At 48.2% G+C, this 24,645-nt stretch overlaps 1 protein-coding gene across 10 annotated transcripts in view; it reads left to right on the top strand.

The window, feature by feature from the left end:
- The first annotated feature begins 1,238 nt into the window (after positions 1–1,238).
- Positions 1,239–24,645, top strand: part of TJAP1 (tight junction associated protein 1) — a 43,172-nt gene continuing 19,765 nt past the window's right edge. For 6 of the 10 annotated variants that reach the window (XM_090045934.1, XM_090045915.1, XM_090045923.1 and 3 more), the window contains exons 1-2: positions 1,240–1,445; positions 2,245–2,331. The gene's annotated coding sequence lies outside the window, so the exon portion shown is untranslated. Of the gene's footprint in view, positions 1,446–2,244; positions 2,332–24,645 lie in introns of all 10 variants that reach the window. The other 4 variants (XM_090045978.1, XM_090045970.1, XM_090045988.1 and 1 more) reach the window with 2 other exon arrangements.

The following is a 24,645-nucleotide window of genomic DNA, read 5'->3' on the forward strand; positions in this document are numbered from 1 at the left end:
TTTTGCACGGAAGGAGGAAGAATCTTCTTCGATAAACTCTTGTGAATCACAGCTTTGCCTCCTTTGATTGTCCCTGTGATAGTCAGGGGCCACAATTCTCCTCTTGCAATCCTGTGTTGTGGCCTCCCGGCTGTCCCATTTGCAGAGTCTCTGGATCTCTCATATGAATGCATCTCATAAGAACACCCAGCTGCTGGCAGCAACGTGAGCAGCCCCCCCCCCCTTGTCCCTAGCTGAGAAAAGGAAGGGGAGGCAAGAGCAGAAAAAAATGCCTTTGTTGGGTTGTTTCAACAAGGTTACATTCCCCTCCCCTGGGCCAGAGCAGTGTCCCTGGGGCCGGGCTTCATTCATGGGGCCAGGGTAGGAGTGGAAACTCATGACTGGGTAAGCCTGGGCACTGAATTTCACCTCATCCAGGACAGTGGGGGGCTTTGGTGGATTGGGTGGAGCAGGCTGTCACTCTTCCCTACGTGTGGCAGAGGACAGGGTCCTGAAGCACGCATTGCCCTGAAGAGGCACCCAAACCCTGAGTCTGTGGGTGGGTGTATGTGTGCACACATGTCCCCTGCCTGGCTATACACAGGTGTGCATGTGTGTGTGTAGGTGTGTCTCCTCCTTGGCCCTACATGGGTGTATGTCCCCATCCCCTCCCTGGCCATAAGGAGTAGTGTGTGTCCTCCTTGGCTGTAAATGGGGGGGGGAGGGGTCTGCATCCCCTATGGCCATACACAGGTGCGTGTGTGTCTGCGTGCATGTGAGTCCTCCCCGGACGTACACGGGTGCGTGCGCCATATACCGGGGTGCGGTGGTGTGTGTCTGTGTCCCCATTCCCTCCCGGGCCATATACGGGAGTGGGTGGGGGCTGGTGTGCGTCCCCATTCCCACCCTGGCCCTAGAGAGGAGGGGAAAGGGTGTGTGTGACCTCCTTAGCTGTACCCGGAGGCCCTGCATCCCCCACCGGCCCACACATAGCTGTGCGTACATGCGAGTGTGCCCGCCCCTCACTGCTTGCAAACGGAGCTTACGTCACAGCACGTTCCCTCTCCCTATTCCCCACGACTGAGCCGTTTAGTTCTTTCCCAGAACCGCTGCTTTCATTCGTCCCCCCTTTCAACGTCGTCACTTGGTTTCTTCCCCCTCTCCCCGCCCTCCGCGTGGTTTCCATGGCGACCCGCAAGGCTCCGCTCCTCCTCCCTCAAGCAGCGCGCCGCGTGGCCGCTGGGATGACGCGTGACGCCCGTGCGTGGGGATTCCGCCGGATTACCCGGCATGGCCCGCGGCAACATGGCCGCCTGAGCACAGCGCGCGCGGGGCCGGGCTGAGCGGGGGCAAAGTTTGGGGTGGGTCCGAGGCGGAGCCCAACCGGGCCGGAACCGGCCGCAAAGTTCCCGCGAGCCCGGGCGGGAGCGGGGCCCAGCCGCTGGGAGGGCAGGGAGCTCTGCCAGGTCAGCACCGAGCCCGGGGCCGCAACGGCCGGGGGGGCTGCTCAGGGCGCATGCGCGAATAGTCAGCACCTGGTGGGAGAGGGGGTTAGAACGGAGCCGGGGTTGGGAATTAGAATGTAGCCAGGGGCAGGGGCGGGATCCCTGATTGGTTCCCGGGGGCTGAGGGGGCGGGGCAAAGTGGGACCGGTAGGGGCATGGGAGGGAGCCAAGCTGGAGCCTTGCAGGGTATAGGGAGGGGGTTTGTGTCTCCTGGCAGGAAACTCTGCCCCCCTGCCTGGGGAGCATGGTAGGGCATGGAGCCAAGCTACTCTGGTAGGGGCTACAGTAGGGAAGGAGTGGGAGGCAGGAGTAAGGCTGTCTGGGTGTGGAAGAGAGAGGGGCTTCCCTGCTTGCCTAGAGACCCTCCCTGGTGTCACAGAGGGGTGCTGTGGGTGGGGTTGTGAGTCTGAGCAAGTTCCCAAGGGGCTAGGGGAAGGGGTTAGGCAAAAGCGTTTCTGAGCAGGCAGTGCAGAAGCATGTTTGGGTCTGGGCTAGAGCTTCAGTGGGTGGGAGGCTGAGTGTGGGGAAGCTGTGAATGGTTGCATGCTTACAGCTGGGATTGTGATCAGGAGAAGGACTGTTCTGTTTGAGGACAGCGCCAGTGAGAGAGGGCTCTGCGAATCGGGTAGGGCCAAGACCTTGCTGTGTTGGGCTGAAGAGATGGCAGCTGGGATCGGCCCACTGAAAAGCACAGCTCAGCAAAGTGAGATTGCACCCTTCTTGCAACGGCTTCACAAAGGTGCAATCCTGTGTTTTGCAGGATCAGAACTAATTCAGAGACAGCTGAACAAAAAGGATTACTCAGGAGGAAGAGGTGAATCCTCTGGATACAAACACCACAGGGCAGGTAAGGACACTAGGAATGGGTGGGGCTCCACCTGACTATGTTCCGGAAGTCCCACAGTGCACATGTGCAAGGCAGAAGATCCCTTTGCAGGAAACATGCAAGTCCAGCCTATTAGGGTATCCTTCTGTTGTGTGAGGCCCCTGTTTCCTAAATTAAGTCCCCAGAAAGGATGGTAGAGGCAGAGTTGCTAATTAAGAAGGGAGCTGGCTGGTTGGTGGAATTCAGTAACAGATACTGGGCACAGGAGACAGGGTGGTTCGTTGTGTTTTTTGTGCCACATGAAAGGAACTTTTTAAAGCCCTCTTTTCCAGTGATGGAGGCCTAAAGCAAATGTGTGGGGACAAGACATGATTTGAGTCTAGAGTTTGTTGCCTGATTAACAAATGGTCTGTCAAGTCAGAGTTGCACTGAGACCCTTCCTCATGATCTCACTCTGAGGGCTGTACTGACCCAAATTGCATTCAGTAGTTGGTATACTAAAAATAAGTACTGTTGCTGCTATTTTTTAGTTTAGTGGGGGCCAAACTTTTTGGCCTTTATGCCACAAATTAGCCCTTCCTGAGCATCACTCCAGTCCCCTTCTTTTGCCTGATCCACTGCTCTGTTTTTTGCTTCCTTCCTGTCTTCTGCTATGATGTTTATCCTCTCCTGATCTGCTGCCACTTGTACTCATGCTGCAGGTTGACCACCTCTGTTTCAGTTGATTCCCTGATGGCTGTTGAAACTGCACTTCTGGGTTTTTCTGTAGTAGAATTGAAAGCTTGAGGCAAAGGGCCTTTTGGTATTTGTTTAACTAGGAGCTGATCTTTCGCATGTCTGTTCTTTCACTTTCCCCTCAGTATAATGCCTTCCCTTTTCCCCTGGCACTGAGTCTGCAGAGAGCATTTGGTACCTGTATTAAGCTGCACAACCAAACTTATACTATGAAGTTGGACCTTAGTGTCCCAAGTGTTGCCTGCAGCAGTCAACTTTCAGCTTTTAGCTATGGAAAATGAGATTCTGGTTCCTGATAACATATTTGGAATATGTTTTGGAGGGGCCTCAGAGGCTTCACAATGTAGTCCGGGTCTATGTTGATGAGAATATTATGTGCTAGGACCTGTTGCCAATTCAGACTCGCTCATTGTATCAAAATGGAATTACAGTCTTGTCCAGGCTATGTTGACTACTTGTTAGTCTCTGCAAAAGTCACTTTGCAGCTCTCAGATCCTTAGTATCTTTTACCGTACTTTGGATGTGGTTCTGGGTATCCTCTGAAATGTGTGGTAGCAGGAATTCATAAGGTCACAGGAAAGTAGGGCTGAAAGGGACCACGTAAGGTCATGTAGTCCAACCTTCTGCTCAAGGCAGGTTTCATCCCTGAATAAACTATCCCAGGCAAGTGTCTGCCCAACCTGTTCTTGAAATTTCCAGGGATGCAGAATCCACATCTCTAACTATCCTGTTCCAATGTTTAACACTTCTCATAGGCCGAAAGTTTTTCATAATCTCCATTTACATTTCCTTTGCTATATTTTGAGGCCATTGCTCCTAGTTCTGTCCCTTGTAACCACAGAGAAAAGGCTATTTCCATCCTCTTTAGAATCATCCTTCAGGTATTTGAAGACTGTTACTAAATCCCTGCCCCTCAGTCTTCTTTTCTCCAGATGAAACGATTCTAATTTTTTCAGCCTTCATAAATTATGCTTCTCAGAACTCTAATAATGTTTGTTATTCTCTGCTGGACTCTCTCCAATGTGTCCATATCTTTCTTGAAATGTGGGACCCAAAACTGGGTACAGTACTGTAGGTGAAACGTCACTGGTGCCAAATAGAGTGGAAGAATCACTTTCCTTAATGTGCACGAGGCACTCCTGTTAAAGGCTAACAGTATGCTGGGTTGTATTTTTTTCAACAAGAGCATGCAATTGGCTTATATTGAATTTATGGACTACTGCGACTGTCACGTCCTTCTATGTAATAGTGCATCCTAGCCAGTTGTTCCCCAGCCTGTATTTGTGCATGCAGTTATTCCAACAAGGAGTTTACACTTGTCCTTGTTGAATTTCAAGTGGTTGGTTGGTTGATTTTTCTTTGGGAACATTTCTCTAGTTTATCCAGGTCATTCTGGATCCTAGCCCTACCTACCCTCCAGAGTCTGCTCTACCCAACCTGGTGTCATCTGCTAATTTGTGAAGCATGCAGTCAGTCCTATCATCCATTAATGAAGATGTTGAATGATTCTGGACCCAGGACAAACTCCTGGGGAACCCCACTTGATACTTTCTTCCAACTTGACACTGAGCCATTGAGGGCTACTCATTCAGCATAATGATCCAAACACTTGCGTATATGCTTTTATAGTACTGTCATCTAGTTTATACTTCCTTAGCTTATGAATGAGAATGTTATGGGAAACAGTGTTACAAGCCTTGCTAAAGTCAAGATGCATCACATCCAATGCTCTCCCACTATCCACAGAGCCTATTACCTTATTGTAGGAGAAGATCAAGTTGGTCAGGCATGACTTGCTCTCGGTGAATCCATTTTGGCTGTTCATAGGAAGAGTTGCCTAGATCAGAGCTGTGCAACTGGTGGCTCATGGGTTGCATATGGCCTGTGGGGATTAACATGCAGCCCCCAGGCTCCCACCTGACTGCTGCTGCCCCAGCATTTCAGCAGTTTAAGTGGCCAAGCAGCCTCTCCTTCCTCTTGTTTTTGCTTCTGTCTCCATTCCTGGGAGCCAGATATGGTGGGGCCAGGCAGCAGAGGTGCTGCGTGTATGGTTAGGGGGAATCTGGGCTGCCCATGGTCTAGGAAAGAAGCTGCATGCATCTAGCTGAGAGTGAGTCTACACTGCTCATTGTCTGCACAGTGTGAGAGGGCCAGGCTTCCTGGGCTGGGTGCGAAGTGGGAGGGTCTGTGGCATGTGGACCCCTTGCCTTTCAGAAGTTGGACAGCACTGGCATAAAATACAGGATTTGTGCCATGTGCCTTGCTTATGTGTGCTTTTAAAAGGTGGAGCAAAGACTAGCAGGTACGTAATGGTAGAATAAGCAGGGTCCATGAAAACAGGATCATCTGCTTTACTCAGTAGTCCTAGATACTCCTTCATTTAAAGAGGACTTTGTGCTTGCGAGGCTTGGAGATTGACCTGCATTCTACAGCCTGGGAACCCTGAGATGAGCTCTCCAGCTGTAATCTATCTTGCTGTCTCATAAGGAATGGATATTTAAGGTTGATGTGAGAATTCCATGCATTGCAACACTTACTGTTATTACATGGAACAATTTTTCCAGGCTAGGATCACAACTAATCTCCCTGTTTCTTCCCCTGCAGCCCAGGGCTGGCTGCTGCATCAGGAAATGTGATAAGAACTGGGCAGTGCTGGTCCATTTCCCTCTGCCTCTCTTGTTGCTGGGCAAGAGTGCTGTGTACAGGCACAACCTGGGAAATCAGGTCTGGGATGGGTGTGGAGCAAGGGAAGGATTTACAGAGTAAGGAAAAGGGGCTCGCTCTGTTGTCTTGTTGGCTCATCCCGGTTTGAGAACAAGCATAGCATCTCATGACTGGGGTTGCCCTGAGGGGGCGAAGTAACTTGTTATTTTTACTGGGCTAAGTGAAAGTTAGGAATTAAAACTGAATCCCTAAATTTGGATCTTCCTATTTCCCTGTTCGGGAGTGTTTTGTGGAGATTCTCCCGTCATATAACAATTAACACTTTGGTCTGTCACCTTGGCATCTGCTGAGGCTACCCACAAGAGCCCAGTTAGTGCTAAGTAATGAGCCCAGTAGGTATTATAGATACCTAGGTGCTAAAGACTGGAAAGAACTGAGCCCCTTCTCATGTTCTTTTTATATATGGGCCAACAAGGAGGTGTATATTGGTCTCTGCCACTTTTACCCTTGCTCTAGAGATGAGATTCTCTTTCAGATTTCTGAGCCAGTCCCCCTCAGAAAAGACCACATCTGTAACTGGATTTTGAAGAATGTTACATTCTTCGGATCAGTGTCTCCTCTAAGCAGCCTGTAGAGAGGCCTTGACCTGAATGCCAGAGATAGCAAGTCTGTGGCAACTTCAGGATCTGACTCCTTGTGGTATGCCCCTGTTCCCCGACTGCAAACTAAGGCTGATACTTCCAGCTTTCCCTGGGAAGTTGTGTGGACAAGACCATTAATGCCTGCAAAGTGCACACTGTATGATGAAACACCAGAGTAAGGTCTACAAATAAATGAAGAGAATACACTGAGAAGTGACTGGCCTGCTACTCAGCATGAAGCAGGAAGCTGGTGTAGGACACTTTCCAGCACACTCTGTGGAGTAGGGGCACTGATGCCAAGTAAAGGCTGAGTTGTCTCTGTCCTGTTTGAAGGGAGTGGTTGCTCTGGGTTCTCAGGGCTTGTTCTCGGGTTCTTTTATTTGACTGGCACTCTATCCATGACTTAAATTTATCCTTTCTACCTCCTTCTGCTCCATCCTCTCTTCCAGACTTGGTAACTGTTCTCTTTTTGGCCAGCGTGTGTTTACATTGTCTTATCGCTAATGCACTTGGACACGGATGCCCCAGCAGCAGCTTACAATCTGCCTTAAATCTGGAATGATATGATATGCTATCTTTCTAGAGCATCCCACTGGGAGCTGTGCTTAGTGGATCACTAAGGCTTTCCATGCTGTTATGAAAGGGTTTAAGAACAAAGAGTTTTAATGCTGGGAATGCTTTCTTTATATGGCTCAGAGAGGAGAATCTTTGTTTCCTGCTGCTGTTTTTGAGCTGTGTAAGGTCCTGAGTCCTAGGGAGTCCCCAGAGAAGAGGTGAAAGAGCCAGAAAATATTCCTCAGTTAAAATGAATGAACTTCTCTAAAGGTGATAGGCAACAAATTAAATAATGATTAAAAATACTTTCACATGGTGCATAGTTAATCTGTGAAGCTCACTACTACATAACAGCATTGAAGCCAGGAGCTTAATGGGACTCAAAAGATCAGTGAATAAGAACATTCTGAACTATTTTAGAATAAAATACTACATTTAGAAGGAATAATCACCCTCACATGTCAAGGAATGAATGAACCTGTAACTAGTAGGGGTTAGGATGAAAGGGCATTTATTTTGTAATGGTGTGCTTTGTTTTTTGAAGCGTCCAGTACTGACCAGAGTAGCAGGCAACATACTGAATCATGTCTGATTCAGTCTGGCAGTTCCTAGAAAGTGCAAAACATGTTAAAGTGCTCATTAATTTCCTCTTTACGATCATTGCCCTTGGAAGACCCCTCTTGGTAGTCTAAGCCAGGGGACTCTGTCCAAGAAGATAACATGAGAGGGTTTTAGGTTATGGAGGGAATTCTTGGAAAGAAAGAGAACATGATCTAGAAGCTGATTTTCTCTTATTCATGAATGGGTGCTGCTGGATATGTGTCAGGCAGGGGACACCATTGCTCACAGCTTCTTGCAGGTGCTGTTTAGAGGAGAAGGAATGTATGGAGTTTGGCCTTTCCACGTTGCAAGCTGGCAGTGGACTTTAGTCCAAATGCTACTGGAAACCTTGCTGGCTAGAGGATAGAATTTTTCTAAGGAGATTCTAGGGAGATCTGACACGTTTTTATGCAAGCTTCAGTTCCTGTACTCTGCAGGATGCCTCCTTTATCTTGCTGTCCACCTCCATCTGTGCTGAAGACCTAGCATAGAGTTGGCATTGATTGTTTGTGAAGGGACAGGCTGGTAGGGGGAAGAGAATCCTGGTAAGTGGCAGGGAAGGATGTGTAAGAGGGCATTTGATAGTAATGTCTGCCTGAGTGTGATGGGAGCTCTCAAAGGCTGTGCCAGAGTAGGAGGATTTCCAGGGCTGGCCACAGATTCTAAGTCTTGTGACATCTGTGAACACAGTACCTAGGAACTTTGCTGGGTACTTCCTTGGTATCCAAGGGCAGAAGTCAGCTATTTGTGTGGTTTGTGTGACTGCATTCAGTGAATAAATATTAGGTGACTTTTACAGCCACTGTCTGTGAAACTGAGGGAATGGAGTTGAAAAATAAAATGGCATAAGTTCAGGGTAGGGTTTCCTGCAGGACTCCCACTGGCTTCCAGGGGGCCTTACTTTGGGGTCTGACTTGTGGCCACCACACTTCATGGGTGGGGTGGAGTTCCAGTTGGGTTCGTGGTGGAGGCCTCATAATGCTATGTATTCATGTTGCATTTCCAAAGGGTAAGCATATTCAGAGCCATTGTCTCAACAACAAATTCCTTTGGCCAGATTCTATTTTCATTTTTTTTCTGTCAATAAAGTTCACTTTTGGTTTGGCAAAAAACAGGGTTGTGGAGTTTCTGACTGTACTTCATTTCAAGTCTCAACCTTAAAGTTTCATCAGTGTCATTCAGGTTTTCTTTAACTTCAAAAGTTCTGGGTGCCGTACTTCAAGAGGGATGTGGTTAGCACTGAGAGGGTCCAGAGGGGGCCACTCACATGGTCAAGGGGCAGCAGGGCAGGCCGTATGAGGAGAAGCTAAAGGGCCTGAATCTATTCAGCCTCCACAAGAGAAGGCTGAGAGGGGACCTGGTGGCTGTATACAAACTCATCGGGGGGACTCTGTTCCCCCAGGCACCACTAGGGTTTACTAGGAATAATGGCCACAGATTGTTAAAGAGAAGGTTCAGGCTAGACATCAGGAGACATTACTTTACGTTTAGGGCTGCCAGACTCTGGAATGGACTCCCAAGGGGGGTGGTGCTCTCCTACCTTGAAGGTCTTCAAGAGGAGGCTGGATAGATATTTGGCTGAGATGTTATGACACCAGCACTCGTTCCTGCCTGGGGCAGGGGTTGGACTTGATAATCTGTTTAGGTCCCTTCTGACCCTAAGCACTATGAAAAGAGAGCTGGGGTAGCACTCGTGTTCTTGGGGTATCATATCTAGAGCTGTATAAAACCTCAGGTGAACTTGAATCTGGCATTTATTACAGATGAAGATAAGAGGCTTTCGCAAGGTAATTGGACAATTACTGTAATAACAAGCTTTCTTACCGCTATCTTTATATGTGCTGGTCTTGGTGACTGCCTTATGGCTCTTGGCCATAGAACTGGGCATTCATTGCTTCCTGTGTTCAGAATAATGTTTAAATACTTCTCTCAACCTAATCACCTAAGCTAGATTTCAGTCTGTGCTTTTGCTGTTCTTTGGCAAGGACTTCATTCCTGCCAAGTGGGGAAACTTAAACGGGTAAAGAGTTGACTGCATTTTCAAGTGGCCAGCAATTTCAAATGAACTAAAGTAGTTACAGCTGCTTCAGATGCCTTGGATTTCCCACTGCTGGTGTGTGGTGTTAAATCACTTTGTCCTATCTTTTTAAATGTTTTTTCCCTTTCCTGTTTCTGAGATGCCCACAAGTGGTCTACTGTGAAATATACAAAGTATTGTTGGAAAGCTAGAAAGATGCTGTTGCAAGCAACAGTATTAGTTAGGTATGTGACTTTTAAGTTTACCGTGTTCTGTTAAGCTGCTACAGCTTTCTGGACAGAAAGTTGCTGCGTCACTAATGCATGAAAATGTTACAGCTTGCCTCCATGGTCATAGTGCAGTTTTTCAAGGGTCCAGTTTGTGGCTAACTGTCTGAAAACTGAAACTTTGTTCAGAAGGGTCTCAAGTTTTCACTGAGAGCAAAACCTTTTATTAGCAGGAGATGGTTGGTTTAATCTTTGCTTGGGAAATTAATTTGGGGAAGCCTCTTGATTTAGGTGGATTTGATTCCTGAAAAAAAAACCTAGCTGTCACAGGACAGCGGAATTCCTGTAGAGTGTTTGTTAGCATTGGCAAATCTCTTATAGTCTCTCTGTTGTAGTAGGTGTGGTGTAGTCAGGGCTCAAACTGGGTGGGGAGAGCCCTATTACTATGTAGCGCAGCAGATGATATATTACTAGACTGACAACTTGCAATATAAACATTAGCCCAAGCATGATCTCGTACCAAAACCCCACCCACGCAGGGAGCCAGGAGTCTTCCTGCCACGCGCCATAAATCGTTTATGGTTTGCTCATGCCAGTGTATTTGCAAAGCAGCTGTGTATTGGGATTAGCAGTTTGCAGAGGGCCCATGCCGGGCTAAATTAGGGTGTGTTGCCTTGATGATGAATGCTGGTAATGGAGTGAGTGGAATAGCAGAAGTGCTTCTCTGTAACGGAAGGCAATTTGTTCAGGAATTGGGGGGAGGGGGGCTGGGGGATGTCAGTGGGAAGGACTGTGAGCTGTGTTGACTTGGACTCTGAGGTTAGCAAGGTGCAACCCATTGTGCTGCTCACTAGCTGAGGTGCACTGCCTTATTGCCAGCTGCCTGGAGGGAGATTGGGTTATTTGAGTCAGTTGGTTGGGTTATTATGTGGGATGCAGATGAGCTGTTCCCACTGTGCAGGGTAGTTACTCTCTCAACTTTTTCAAACTGGCAGCACCCCTTGATAAATTCGAGGAGCCTCTTGGAAAATAACAGCTCTTATGTTTCTCATGTTTTTTTGACTCCAGAAAAATAGTAGGGCAATTCTTGTATTGCAACAAACTCAGAAATACCATAACAGCTCAGAATGTTAACACTACAGATTCCTATCTGAAAATTCTGGGTTTATCATATGAATCATGTTTGCACACCAAACAGTATTTACCTTCCCTGATACCCCAAATCACCCTTGAAAGGATCTCAAGGCACCCTGGTTGAGAATCACTGATATAGGGGCTGAGAGCCTAGCAGCCACTCCCAGATGCAGTTTTGGAAGCCTTAGTGCAGTCCATTTTCTCTGGGTTTGTTGCATGCCAGCAGATCCAGACATTTTTATGAAGCCACTTGGGTATAAGCTCCCTTGCAGGAAAGTTTTACCTGGAGCACAGAAGGTGCCATGGTGCTGGTTACAGTATAAGGATCCACACTGGAGCTGGACTCTGAATAGCCAAGAAAAGGAATGAAAAGAATAATCAGAGTTTTATATAGTGAGTTACCTCAGTGAGTTTCTCATGTCTGACTCACAAGAGGGAGGATTTTTATGCTGAAGTTCCTCCTGCCCCCTTTGATCCCTGGGGGTGAAATATGTAAATAACTTGTAAATGTGTTTGCACTGTCTGTCAGTGCCTGGCACCATGGAGCCCTGAAGTCAGTTGATGCCTCTAGCTGGTACCGTAGTATGTGGAGTACTTGGACCTGGCACCAAATGAAACCAGCCAGTACAGGTTAGGCACGTGCTGAGCACTGGGTGAAGTCCCACTGTCATGTAGCACAGACGTGTAGCTCATTTTTGGCTGGTGGCTATCTCCATGAGTGACTCTTTCCCTGGGTGGCTTGACTTAAGAATCTTTGTGGAATGTGCTTCAGCAAGACCCTCTCCCCCTTCAGATATTACCACTGAGAACAAGTGCCTCCCAACTATATACTGTGATGTGTCCCTGCACCCAACAGGCCCTGCTGGGGTCAGGGACAAGGACAAGACAGATGGGCTCCGGCGCTACTGACTTCTAATTCTGTCACTTTGCAGGCAGCCTCTCAGTCTGTTTCACTGAGCTGCTGCACAGATGCCTCTCTGGAGTAGGAATGTTTTCCCCTGAGCTAGGTTCTTGAATTCAGCTGTTCAGAGATTTCTTAATTGACCTGCCTGTGCTTGGGGCCGCCAGGTGAGTCAGGGGAGGGGCTGCTGCTCTTAGACACACTAGAGCTGGCGAAAAGGAGTGGAACAAGTTCCCACCACACTCTGTGCCTTAGCCCCTTCAGGTTTGCAGTGATATGTCGGTTTGGGGAGTCCATGGTGAGGGGATGGCCCTCCATGCCCTTGTGAACTCATTTCTACCTTTCTAGTTTCTGTGGATGAAAATATTCAGTCTCCAGCCTCTACTTGATCTTGTATGCATCTGCTGAGACCACTGGAACCTTTTAATGCCAGATATATGTTATTGATTCCTGAGAAGTGAACTGAGCGGAGACCTGTCGTCACACCATCAGGCCCTACCAGCTCTGGCCTCCTTTTTATGAAGTTGTTTTTTTCCCACTGAAATTGTGTGGGCTCCTGAACATTTGGAGACTGCTGAAGTTTGTCCAGTGGAGTGGGGGAGGGCCACACTATGCCATGCCAATTTTAGTTTTGGGTGACTTTTCACTGAATAACCAAAGCAGATGCTTCCTCCCCTCATTTAAATGGAACCCCCAGGCATACATCACATGGTAAGAGAGGGGTATAGGCATGTGATCATATTTCTAGCACTCTTGCTCTTCCTGCTTGCTGTTTTTTATAGGACCAACCTCTCTTCTATCCTGGGGACACAGTGCAGAAGAATTGTCACCTATGTCATCCAGAGCAGATGCAGAGGTTTAATCGCGGTTCACTTGTCAAGCTTGCCTTGAGGCCATTCTACCCAAGGGTATGACTTTGCCCATGTGTTCCACAGTACCACCGTAATCTTCTAGTATTGCTCCAAAGGGAGTGATCCAGGGCAGTGGAAATCACAAACACTAGCCAGGATGAATATTTAAGAAGGAACAAGGGTAGCAGAGGAGTGTGTTTTGTTTTGTTGTTTTTCAGTCATTCCCCCCCCCAGCCTGCTTGTCTCCTTCTATTTTTTCCCCTGCCCAGCTGTGTAGTAGGTTAGCAGTACGTGTCTGTTCTTATTCTTATAAAAGTAGACTTTGTTCTCTGGAGACTGCTAATCATGCCCCATGGGGGTGTAATCAGTTATAAGGTATTTAATACAGTGCAGGCGGGAACAGGCTGCCTGGCCGGGCTGGCAGATTGCAACACTACAATTATAAAGGGCCCTTTTCCCCCATTCACCCGCCTACCAGTGGCAGGATGAGGGCTGCACCTTGAGAGGGTATTACACATCTGAAAAAATAAATGTGGGATGGGGGAGGGAGAAGGGAAGCTGCAGAGACGGTGCCTATTCCTGGAAGCAGGAGAGGGAGATCTGAATGCTTGCAGAGTTCAGCCATTGCAGCTTGCACCGTTGAGACGTGGGAGTCTGGGAGCAGCTGGAGTGAGCGTGGGTTGCTGGGGGTGGCCCTTGGCAACTGGTAGCAGCGGAAGGGGCTTCCTTCCTCTGCATGAAGGCTGAGATGGGTTTTCTTGGTACACGTGGTTAGTGCTGAGGAAGCACTGTCTTCTACTCCCTGTGACTTTGGTGCTTCTGTACACTCTGCTGGTTCCTGCCTGTATCCTGAGGGCTAGATATCTTTATAATTCCTATTCTTAGTGCCACTATCTTGTGGGGTCCGTGTAGGTGGGGAGACCCCATCTAGTGTGGTGTTGTCCCCAAACACTGAACAGTTCCTAGCTGTCTGCTCTTTGGATCTTTAAGAGGAATGCGTGAGGTGGAGAAAGACTGTCCTAAAACCATCTCTGAGCTCCTTTCTCCTAGGGGTCCACTGCCCTCCTCTGCAACCTTCTGTTGTCCATAGGTGAATGTCCTCTTCCTCTTTTCCAAGCTCTACCTCTAGTGAGTGCAGCTCATCTGCCACTTAATTACCACTGCTATGCTCTGGATCTTCTGGGATTAGGGAGCAGTAGCTCTGCTCTTCCCTCTGCCAGGTTCCAGTTCTGCTGTAGGGATGTGGTAGCCCTTTAGTTCTAGTTGGGGATAGTGTTGCTACTTAATAACCTCAAGAAAAGGGTGAGAGAGAAGTAGCTTCCTGGCTAGGGAGCTAGGGTGCATTTGTAACTCTGTTGAGCCCACTGAGGCTGTGTGAGAAGATTGCCTTGCACAAAGGTTACCAAGCACCTGAGATTTTTGTGCTCCGACTGGGTTCTGCTTGTTTTGGCACAAGTGACTATGCAGTGCACTGACGTGGAGAAGGAGGCATCTTGTATAACTGAGCACAGAGCAGTTTCTCCTGCCAGATCCCCTTCACCTTTGCTGCCCCATTGAGGGCAGAGAGTTGTTTTGTACTTTAAGGCAAGGTTGCGTGTGAGACCAGACACTCAATAAAGAAAACTAAGGTCTCTCGCAAGAAGCTGAAGACCCCGGCCTTTCACAGTGGCTTTGTGCCCAAATGCACCCATTGGCTTTGCACCTTTGTTGAACTCTGCCCATTTCTGTCACCAAGACTCACTCGCAAGGTTGTCCATTAACTTATATCTAGGAGAAGGAGGGAAATGCCTTCTGGGGCTACTCCCCAGCTCTGCCTGGCTCTGGATGTTACTTGTGCACAGATAGATTCTCTCCTTCCCCTCAACTCCGTGGCTTGTATTTTTCCCTTGTTAACGTGCCCTATGCTGGTTGTCTTGCCCTACAGCTCTGGGAAATACGGTTGCTCTCGCTGTCCGTTGGCTAGTTGGACTTGTGGCCAAGGCAGGGCTAAGTGGCCAGGCTGGTGGGTATGAAGGCAGCCAGGTGGGTGCGTGGGCTGGCCTGCTTGTTCGTGCCGCCTGCCTTGCGTGGAATGTGGTGTGTTTGCCTTTCTCGGGCTGCGGTCGTAGACCACATTCCTGCGCAGCAAGTCAGTGCGCAGCAGGCGGCGTGCTGTTCATGCCCTGCAGCTACATGCTTTCAGCTCCACATCAAAGGTGTGTTTGGTGTGTAGCTTGTGCCATTCCTGGCCACACCTGGAGGCCTGCAGGCATGGGAAGGGGAAGGGGAAGGGGGGGCGGAGCTGGGGCTGTGCGCTCAGACGGCATTCAGGGTTCAGACTTCTCGCGTGTGGAAGCGCAGCAGCCAAGTCTCTGCTAAACCACATGAGGAATGCGGCAAGAGCATGGAGTGGCACGGAGTCACTCCAGGGGCATGTCCTAGCAGCAACATTGCCTGAATAGGTGCAGCAAAATAACTCGAGCCTGCTGCCTCTGAATGATCTGGCTGTTTGCTTGGATGTGTGTATCGGGGGAAGGGAGGAGTTAATTTTGAGCAGTAAAGCCAGTTAAGGTTAATTCGTTCCCCTGCAGGCTCCAGCCCAAGTGGCAGATGATTGGGTGGCTCATGCCATCCTGCAGCACTTGGTACAAAGTGCAGATGAAATAGTGGAAGGAGAGAGTAGGAGAGGCTCCAGAGCCTTTGACCCATGCAGCTGATCCTTCAAGTCAGAGATTTGAATGTCTGCATCCAATCCCCCTAAGCCAAGGTTTCTTAACTTTTTTTGTGCCATGGACCCCGTCTGGTGAAGCCTATGGACCCCTTCTCAGAATAATGTTTTTAAATGCATGAAATAAAATACATAGGATTACAAAGGAAACCAATTATATTGAAATACAGTTATCAAAATACATTCATTTTGCCTACATTCATAATTGAAGGAAATGCTAAATTTCAGTTAGAGGTTAGTGAAAATAAAGATGTAATTTTTTTCCCATCCAAGTTCATGGACCCCCTGAAATCTATCCACAGACCCCTTGGGGGTCCGTGGACCCCAGGTTAAGAACCCCTAGGGCCTAGGGGGTAATTTTTTATTTATTTATTTGATTTAAATGAGGGTTTGGCTCTGTTACTCCTGCCTCTTTCTGTTGCTCAAATCTGAAGCAACCAGTGCCTTGGTAGCACCTCCAGGACTGGAGGTCAAACAGTATGAAAGTTGAGTGATGACTGTAGTTGCGGGGATGCAGACATGTGATACTGTGACCCTCTTCCGAACATCCTGGGAGGAGCAGGCAGGTGGCAGCCTGGCCATATAAGCCATCTGCCCTGGCAAGGCCTAAGACTTCATTGTCTGGGGTGGGGGTGGGGGGTGAATTCTGCCATGGCCCGGAGGAGCAGTCTGATTCCTGTGGGACTGTGCTCATGGCTTTTGGAGGAAACAACAGGAAACACACTTCCTTTTGGTGTATTGTCTGCCCTGGGGGAGACTCTCGGTCTCTGCAGTTCCCTTCTTGGGAACTCCCAGCCGCCCCAAGGGCTGTGACTGCAATCCAGGCCAGTCTCTCTCAAAGCAAAACCGCTGCCATCTACGATAGGCCTTTCTTGCTCCCAATGTGCATCAGGCTTTCTGGAGCACTTCGGTTTGCCAAGGTAGTTCTTGTTTCCTCCCTAGCCAGTTTCCAGATCTGTTGCCAGTGGCACCCAAACTTCTTGCTCTGCATGCCAGATCCCACGTATGAAGTTGGTTCCTGGGCTGGACTGATCTAGTGAGCACAGCCATGTTATCTGGCCTCTGGTGCCCCCCATGGCTCTGGAAATTTAGCAGCAGGGGAATGGTAATTAGCACTGCCACTGATCCCCGCCTCCCAGCTGCCAAATTTCTGGACCATATGAAAGCCCCACACATATGAAACCCCACAGGCTGGATGACAGCTCCACAGGCTAGATCTTGCCAGTGGGCCAGAGTTTGAGCACCCCTGTGCTGCTGGCACTGATGTTCACTCACGTTGTCCCTATTGGTGTGTCCAGTTGAGTGTAGTCCTAGTTGAGTAATGAATTATTGAGGTGGCAGGAACAACAGTGCTCTATACAACAACATATGGTTTTCATCGTAGGACTCTCATCTGAGGCCTTGTGGTCAGAAAAGGCCCAGAAATCACTCCCACTGGGTTTTCTTCTCCCTTGCACTCCATCACTTGATTTGTGTACCTCTGGTCTTTAGGTCTTCTTAAGTCTGAAATAGCTCTCTTGATGCTATTGATTGACCCTGTGACCATGACTAGCTGTTGTGCGTTTTGGCTTACTCCTTGTTTGCTGTGAGAGAGGCTGTTGCTGTCATCCTTGGGGGTTTTGCTATAGGAGTTGGTGCTCTTCAGGTAACTGGGAGGGTTTTGCAGGGAACTGAAGTGAAAAGGAGATAATATTGGCTAGGGAGAGGGAAGAATGGTTCCTTTAATTTCCCATCAGTCACTGTTAAAGAAAAGTTGCAGATAGATGTAGCCAGTTCTTAAATTCAGAATCCAGGCTGCCTTGCATGTTGTGTCAGGGGTTGTAGGGTTTTGATCCAAAACCTCCACGTGAGACAGCTGCTTCTTACAGTTCAAGGGTTTTTGGTGATATCTTTTATTGGACCAACTGTAGTCAGGAGAGATGTTAGATGAGCTTTCAGGCACAAAGTGCCCTCTTTCCTCAGGTCACTTCTTCACTCTGTGCCCAACTTCTCTCCCAACTATACAGTTTATCCATTCAGTAAAAGAAACATGCATGTGTGCACATGTGCACTCTGTAACCCCTTTTTCCTCCCGTATTTCCTGTGCAGTTGGGACAATATTCCAACTCCTATGATTCAGGCAGTGAACAGCTCTCAGAAAATAGCTAGAGCTCCCCCTTGTGGCTAATGAGGGGAATGGAGGGAGCACAGGACAAACTGGACTCTTGTTACCTGTGGTTTAAATAGGGACTATAGAGTCTTATTACCTGAATTAGCTTTTGTGACCCCCCCCTTTGCTCTTATGAGTTTAATGCTCATTTGCTTTCCGCTCTTAGCACTACCCCATCCCCCATCTATCGATCTGTCTCTTTCCCCCACCTCCCTTTTCTTTTGTATTCTGATTTCTCTCCTCCTTGTATTCTACTTTCTGCATGTTCTTTCACAGTATCTGACTGAGTGAACTTGTATGCACGAATATTTGTGCACTCACTCATTTGCTCATATGCACTTTCTTTCTGTATTTGATTTAGTTTGTGTATAAAGTTGCATATCTACCCTGATTGGCAGTAGGTCGCAATAATCAATATGTTGTCCCAAGCCCTGGTGTTCCAGGAGGGTTGCTGTGGTTCCTTTGTCCATAGCAGATTCTGCAGCCCATGGTTGTGGACTTTGCAGGGCCCTGTGTGTGGCTGCTGGACGAGGCAGAGCAAATGAGCAGCCTGTGCTTCACAAGTTTGGTCAGCACAGCCCTCTCAGCAAAATAACCACATCCCACAGATGAGCACTGGACTCTCAGTTTCTTGAATGTGTTTTACAGTTTGGCACTGAACTGTAACAGGGCAGCCTGCCTCCTTTAGGAGCCATGGGGCCGAAGCCAGCCAGACAACCTCTCTTCCAAGTTGCAGCAGCTTTAAGGATGGTGTGTGTGAGGAGGGGTAGGGAGATCAGCAGGCAAGCTGGAAATGTGGACTTAATGTGCAGCAAGGCCTGCAGCGAGCTCAGTCAGAGAAAGGAGGCTCTGTGAAGCAGCTCTTGCTTTTTGAGGAGGCTGAGGACTTTTTTCACTGCTGAAGCAGGTATAGATTTAACCTCCTTGTAACTAACCATGATCTGTCCTGGTTGGCGGCGTGGGGAATCACATTGGAGACTAGGCACTTAGCTTTATGGCCATGTCAGCTTCAGCTGCGGGGCCTGGTGTTGCCCTTGGCAAGTTGATTTCATGGTAAGCCTGAAGTGCCAGGTCTTCATTGCAAAACTCTACAGCTGTTGGTTCAGAGTTGATACCTCTTATTAGACCAACTAAGAAATTGCAAAAAAAAGTCTTTTTCTGCAAGCTTTCAGGTACATGTGCCCTTCCTCAGGCTCAGGGAAAATTTAAAGATGGTAAAAGTCCACATAGGTAGAAAATAAACTTCATTTTCCACAGAAGTCTTTGTTGCAGCTCTCCCCAGCATGAGGTCATTAGGTATTTGGTGGTTAAAAATCCTGCCCTTGTTCTAGCTGTGCAGGCTGGCCCTGAGCTAGGTAATATGTGTAAACTTCAGCACAGCCATAGGAAGGATGGCTGCGCAGCTTGATGCTGCAGGGAAAGCAAGCAGAATGCTATCAGAAGTAAGGAATGGGTCTGGGAAGGGAGAGCACAACTTTTGGAAAGGGGGCAGACAGCCTTCTTGATTGATGTTCCCTTTATACTGCTGTCCTGGTAGAGGAAGCAGTGCCCTCTGCTCTTTAGGGGAGGGAGAGATATACCCCTGCCTAGGAGTGCAGCTTGCAAAAAGAGGCTGAGTGAGCCTACAGTTGCCCTTAGCTTGGGCCTGGGATGGATTGTGGCTGTCTTAGAAAGTGTGGACTCTGGCACAGTCCCCTAAGCAACTGAGCTGGGCTGGAGGCTGAGAGAACTGTGGGTGGCAAACTCTGGCTAGTTTACTTCAATGCCAAAGGGATGCACTCTGGGTCTCCACCCCACTACAGTGATTGTACCGCCCTGCCTCTAACAGAGCTGGGGGCAGGGGAATTCTGTGCATGCTCTGGCCTCTGGCTTGGACCTGAATTAGCTAGCCCCAGTGTACTTTTTCCTCCTTATTCTGACCACATGGCATAGAGAAACTATTGCTTCCAGCACATAAATCAGCCTGCTCTGATCCAGGTGAAGTGCTGTGCACTGTGACACAGATGACCTGCACTTGTACCAGGGACAGCAGTGACCATGGACCAGATGGTGGAAGGCTGAGGGGCTGTGTGGTCACATGGGACATTTATAGACATGCTCATCAAACGAGCTGTAGTTAAAGTACCCTCACCACCATTTTTCAGCACAAAGACACCAATACGCATGATGCTGGAGTCTGCTGGAGAATGGTAATTATCATGTTCCAGCAGACTCAATTAATCAAGTCTGCTCTGACACGCTGTAATTACAGCGTGTCAGAGCAGCCTTGCTTTACATGTATAGGTGCTTATGGTGCCAGGGTGACTTCACCATCCAGCATTAGTAAGTCCTTGAATAAAGAGAGGCATGGATGCAGGTAGTAGAATGAAGAATGGCCACCCTGTTCCAGTGAAAGATTGGGCAGCAGCTCCACTCCTAACTTCCAGAGGGTGAGGATTGCCGGATGTGGTCACTGAACAGGGAAGGCTTTTGTGGAAGCTCAGGGTCAGCTTTGTATTCCTCTCTTCTAGTTTAATGGGCTTTTTGCTCCTGACTACACCTCAATTTCTGTCAATAATGGCCTTCCTTTCAGTACTAGTTGGTCAAGCGCTGTTACAGGCTGTGCTTGAGGAGAGCTTTCATAAGCAATACCTGGGCTAGATGGAGGGAAGGGAAGGAATCTCCATCCAGGGACCACTTTGGCACTGTTCTTACATGGCCCCAAACTGGTAGATTTTTGCTGCAATTTGATTTTAGCTGCAAGCTGTGTTCGCAGTGCTGTACAGAATATGGAACATTCCTTTCCTAAAAAGCTTTCTGTGATGGATGACAGAGAGGATGGCTCTGGTTTCCATGGCAATGCTTTTAAATTTGACTGCCCCCTAGGAAATGTAGGACTTCCAGCGGGCTGGTGTGTGAAGCTCTTTCAGAAGGAACAGGGAGTGAGGTCATGCCATGCTGGTTCTCGTCTGCTGTGGGCCGGTGCTGCTTCTTTCACTGGGTTCTGGAGAACAGGGGAAGGGAACATTCCCCTGGGGCCAAAAATGGTGTCTGCCATGTGAACTCTGCAGCTGGAATCGTGGACATGCACTTAATTATTCAGCCCCAGATGCAGCTGTAAATCCACACAATGGCTAGGCCTATGCCATCCTCTGCCTCACATCTCTGACCATCTGTTGGTGAAAGGGTAATTAAACCAAACCAGTTCTTACTGCAGTTGAACCCTAGGAGCAGTGAAAATGGAGCCTGACATAAATATCCTTCTTCCAGTAGGAAGTCAGAATTGGAGCTGTATTTTTCACTTATTTAAAATATGAGAACATTTGACTCGCTGCTGCTCATTTATCTGCTTCTCTGTGTGCTCGCCCTCTCTTCCCTCTTCCTCCCCTCCCCTCACCCCCAACCATGTGTTTTCTGGACACAGGTGTGTGAGTCTATCCAGTGGAAATCACAGCGTGACATTATGCCTGCAACTTAATTTCCAGAGGTCAGTTCCCCCCACACTGGTGACTTCTCCATATGAAGCTTCCTGCAAATACACTTCAGCATGGGAGTGAAACCCGTGTCAGAGCCCATCGTGTCTTTTGATCAATTCCCAGCTCTGCCACTGACTTTTTTGCAGTTTTTTGTGCAAGCTTCCTGTGGTTCAGTTTCTCCATCTGTGAAATGGATCTAGCTTTTGCTCACCTGGTTGTTGGGTGGATATTATGAACACAGATCCATTAATGTTCGAGCAGTTAGGGAGGAAGTGCTATTGGAAAGAAATATGTTCTAAGAATTGTAAGATACTAAAGATGCTGATCTGAGGTAAGGATAAAACACTTGATCCATTGCCAGAAAGGAAATGCATCATTAATAGGGCTGAGCTTCTAATAGCATGGGTTGGGAGAAATTGTAATTTCTTCTTTCCCAACAACTGCTGCTGCTGTATCCCATGTGTCTATCTAGAATATGTTACCTGGTGGCCAGAGCTTCAGAGTGGCCCAGTCCAGCCAACAGCAACCGAATGAAATTGTAACTGCTTGTAACTTTGCAGGATAGCTGTCACTGATGAGAAAGAGTTGCTTCTAAGGGCAGCTTAGGAGGGAAGGACTTGGTCTTCTGCTGAGACCCTTCAAGGGAGACTGTTTTTTAGTGTTTCTGCAACTGCATTTTGGACAGATTTGGAGGGAAATAATTATTCCAGATTTATTGGTTGTCTTCAGGCCAATGTGCAGTGTTGGGAACAGGAATGGGTAGCTGCTACTCCCTTTTGCCTGCAAGAGGTAGGCTGGCAGAGATAGGGGATATCGTGTCACCCCATTGTTCTTAGCAGGGTGCTGCCTACCTGAGCTGGGGGGTAGGGAAATAGTTTTTAACATCGGGTTGATTTTATGCTGATAGCAAAAATGGGTTATCAGTAAATTATTCATGGGAGACTCAGGCCTTCTTCACACACAGCTTCTGAAGTCTGTTTAGCTTAATCAGTAAAACTGTTGTATGGATAATTAGCACGTCTCTTGTGCAGGCATTCTTAGTTCAATTTTAAGTGCTTTGATATCAGTTCATTATGGGGTGCCCTCTAGCTGAACTGGGAGTGCCCATGTAGGAGGGTTACACTGATTTACCTTTGTCAATTTCCAAACCAGATTGGGTGAATTAAAACAACGTGGGTGTAGGTGAGACCATGTTGGGGGGAGCTGCTCCATTTCATTAGGTATTGAATGGAGTGCAACATTACCCAGAGCTGTGCTGCCCTGGAATGAGTCTTCTATTCTGCAGCATTGACAACTCCTGCAACAGTGTAATGGTCCTTTGGGTCCCTGATATCATTATGGGGTGAGTGACATCTTGGGCTGTGGGATTCAACGGGGCAGCTGGTGTGGATTGCTGGGGATTAGATCACGTTTATGGAATACCTTTTATGAGGGCTGAGAACACTGGCCAAAACGTAACTGTTCTTGCTTTGTGTGCTTCAGTGCTTCATTTTAGATTCCAGATCCCAAGAAGGCATTTTATAGGTTACTCTTTCTCCCTCCCATGTCTGCCCCCAGAACATGAGCTGGCAGAGCGCTGAGGAAGGAGATTCCTGCTTAATGACTTGTTTAAAAGCTTTGTCCAGTCACTTTCTTGCTGTTCTCCAAGCTGCTTGCTTGCTGCAGCTCTTGCCTTGCTGCTCACAGAGTGAGGAGTTAGGGCACTGGTGCCCTAACACCCTCCTTGGGTTTTGCTAGCATTTGCCTAGGACGTGACCTTGTGTCAACACTTGATTGTGCTTGTGCTGTCAGGGCCCCAACTCCAATCCTCTGGAAGTGCTGACCACTCACCTGACCCCTGTGAACTATTCCCTAAGAACACGGGAGATGCTAATGTATCTCCCTTTTAAAGACTTGCAGCAAAGCTGCTAAATGTCCTTGCTTTATTGCTGCTGCTTCTGCCTCAGGATGCATCCTTAGTTCTGCCTATAGAGCAGAGCTGTAGGAGCACAGATACTAGGAGGTTTTGTTTTGGGAAGGGATAAAAAAACAGGGGACACAAATATGTAGTGTGTTTGGGGGAGGGAATATATGTAAACCAGAGACTTGCTGCCAGACCACCTTAGAGGTCTGTTGAGATCACAGCACAAGTTCAAGCAGGCTTGTGCTGCTCTGATATTTGCCTTCAACCACCATGTTGTGCAGTAGGAAGTGACCCAGATGACTTGGAAGATGACCTTTCTGTCTGAGCCACTCTTTGGGCAATATTAGCTGGAGTCCTTAGAGAGAGAGGCAATTAGTTGCTTTAGTCTAAGTCAAGCAGAAGGCAGGGTAGATGTACATCTTGTGGACTAATTAAATTGGAGATGAATCAGCATTTGATCAAGCAGCTGTTGCTCATGAAAGCTTATGCACCTCTGATTCAGTTAATCCATAAGGTACATGTCTACCTTGCCTGGAGCTGTTAAAGAGCCTTTAGTTCTTCTTAAAATTAGGGTGCTAGGGTTGCATGTCTGACCACATCCTAGCTTGGCTATTTTCTTCATCACTTATATTCACCCTACCTTTTAGTTGGATATCGGGTTCTTTGCCTCGCATCCTAACCTGTTGTATAGTGGTGCTGTGAGCTGCTGTTCAGCTGGCGCTACATTTCTGTAATGTGTGGATGCAGTGACTTCTGAGCACCATTGAAGTTTAGAAAGGGATTCAGGATGTAAAGTGCTGTTGAAATTGAAACCACAGTAAGTAATAGGATAGGTGTCCAGGGAACTGGAGTGAGGCTGAGCTGAAGAAACAGTGATCCTCGTTTTGGAGAACAGCTCTTAGTAGGAGCCAGGCTTTGCCAGGCACCTGGGCTGTTTGGTATTACGCTGCCCCAGGAACAGCTCTTTAATGAAAGACTGCCTGAGGAGGAACCTAGATTGTGGTGAAATCGGGGATGGTTATGAATATCAGATACCTTATGGTACCTGTTATATTAGCCTTCCTGACTGCCTTGCTGGATCAAAAGAGATTTTTAGAAAAGGAGACAGGAAGCTAAAGCAAGGGGCAGCCCCTCATGCATGGTAGCCAGGTTTATAGGTGTGAGGAAGCTTTAACTCCAAAGTCATGGCTATTCTGCCGAGGCTGAGAAGAGGGAAAGAAACTGAGCTGTCATGAGCTTTACAGGATCCCAGGAGTTGTTGGCTGTGCTAGACTGGCACTTGGTGACTGAGAGCCAGGGTCTGTGCGTCCCCTTTGGGAGAGGGAAGGGGTGTAAGTTTGAGAGGTGTCTCCCCCAGTACTCTGTGTAAAAGAAATGAATTGCTGTTACCCCAGTGTCCTCTGTCCCTCCACGTGTTTGCTGCTGAACCTGACTGCTGGAAGTCTTGGAGTTGTTGCCGCACATGATTTGTCCCAGTATGTTTTCATCTGTTAATGACCTCTGGAAGGGGATTTGAGCTGCTGCAGGGGTTAGCTTAGGAACAGGAAGGTGATGACTCTTAAGAAGTATTGCTGCTGGGAGGTGGAGAGGGCAGGTCCAAGGGACAGAATGAACCAGGCCTCTGACCAGGAGCTACATCCTGCTATGACATCGGGTTGCCGTGAGCTGCTCTGGCTGGCAGCCTCAGGGCCACAGCCTGCCTTTGACACAAGGTTGCTGACAGCTTAATGAACAGGGGGCAGAGCTGGCCTGTGCTGTGCACCCAATTTTAGGGGCTTGTTTTCTCCTCTGCTCAG

The sequence above is a fragment of the Crocodylus siamensis genome, chromosome 1, assembly GCF_052110815.1.
Source record: "Crocodylus siamensis isolate JL-2025a chromosome 1, ASM5211081v1, whole genome shotgun sequence".
NCBI lineage: Eukaryota > Metazoa > Chordata > Crocodylia > Crocodylidae > Crocodylus > Crocodylus siamensis.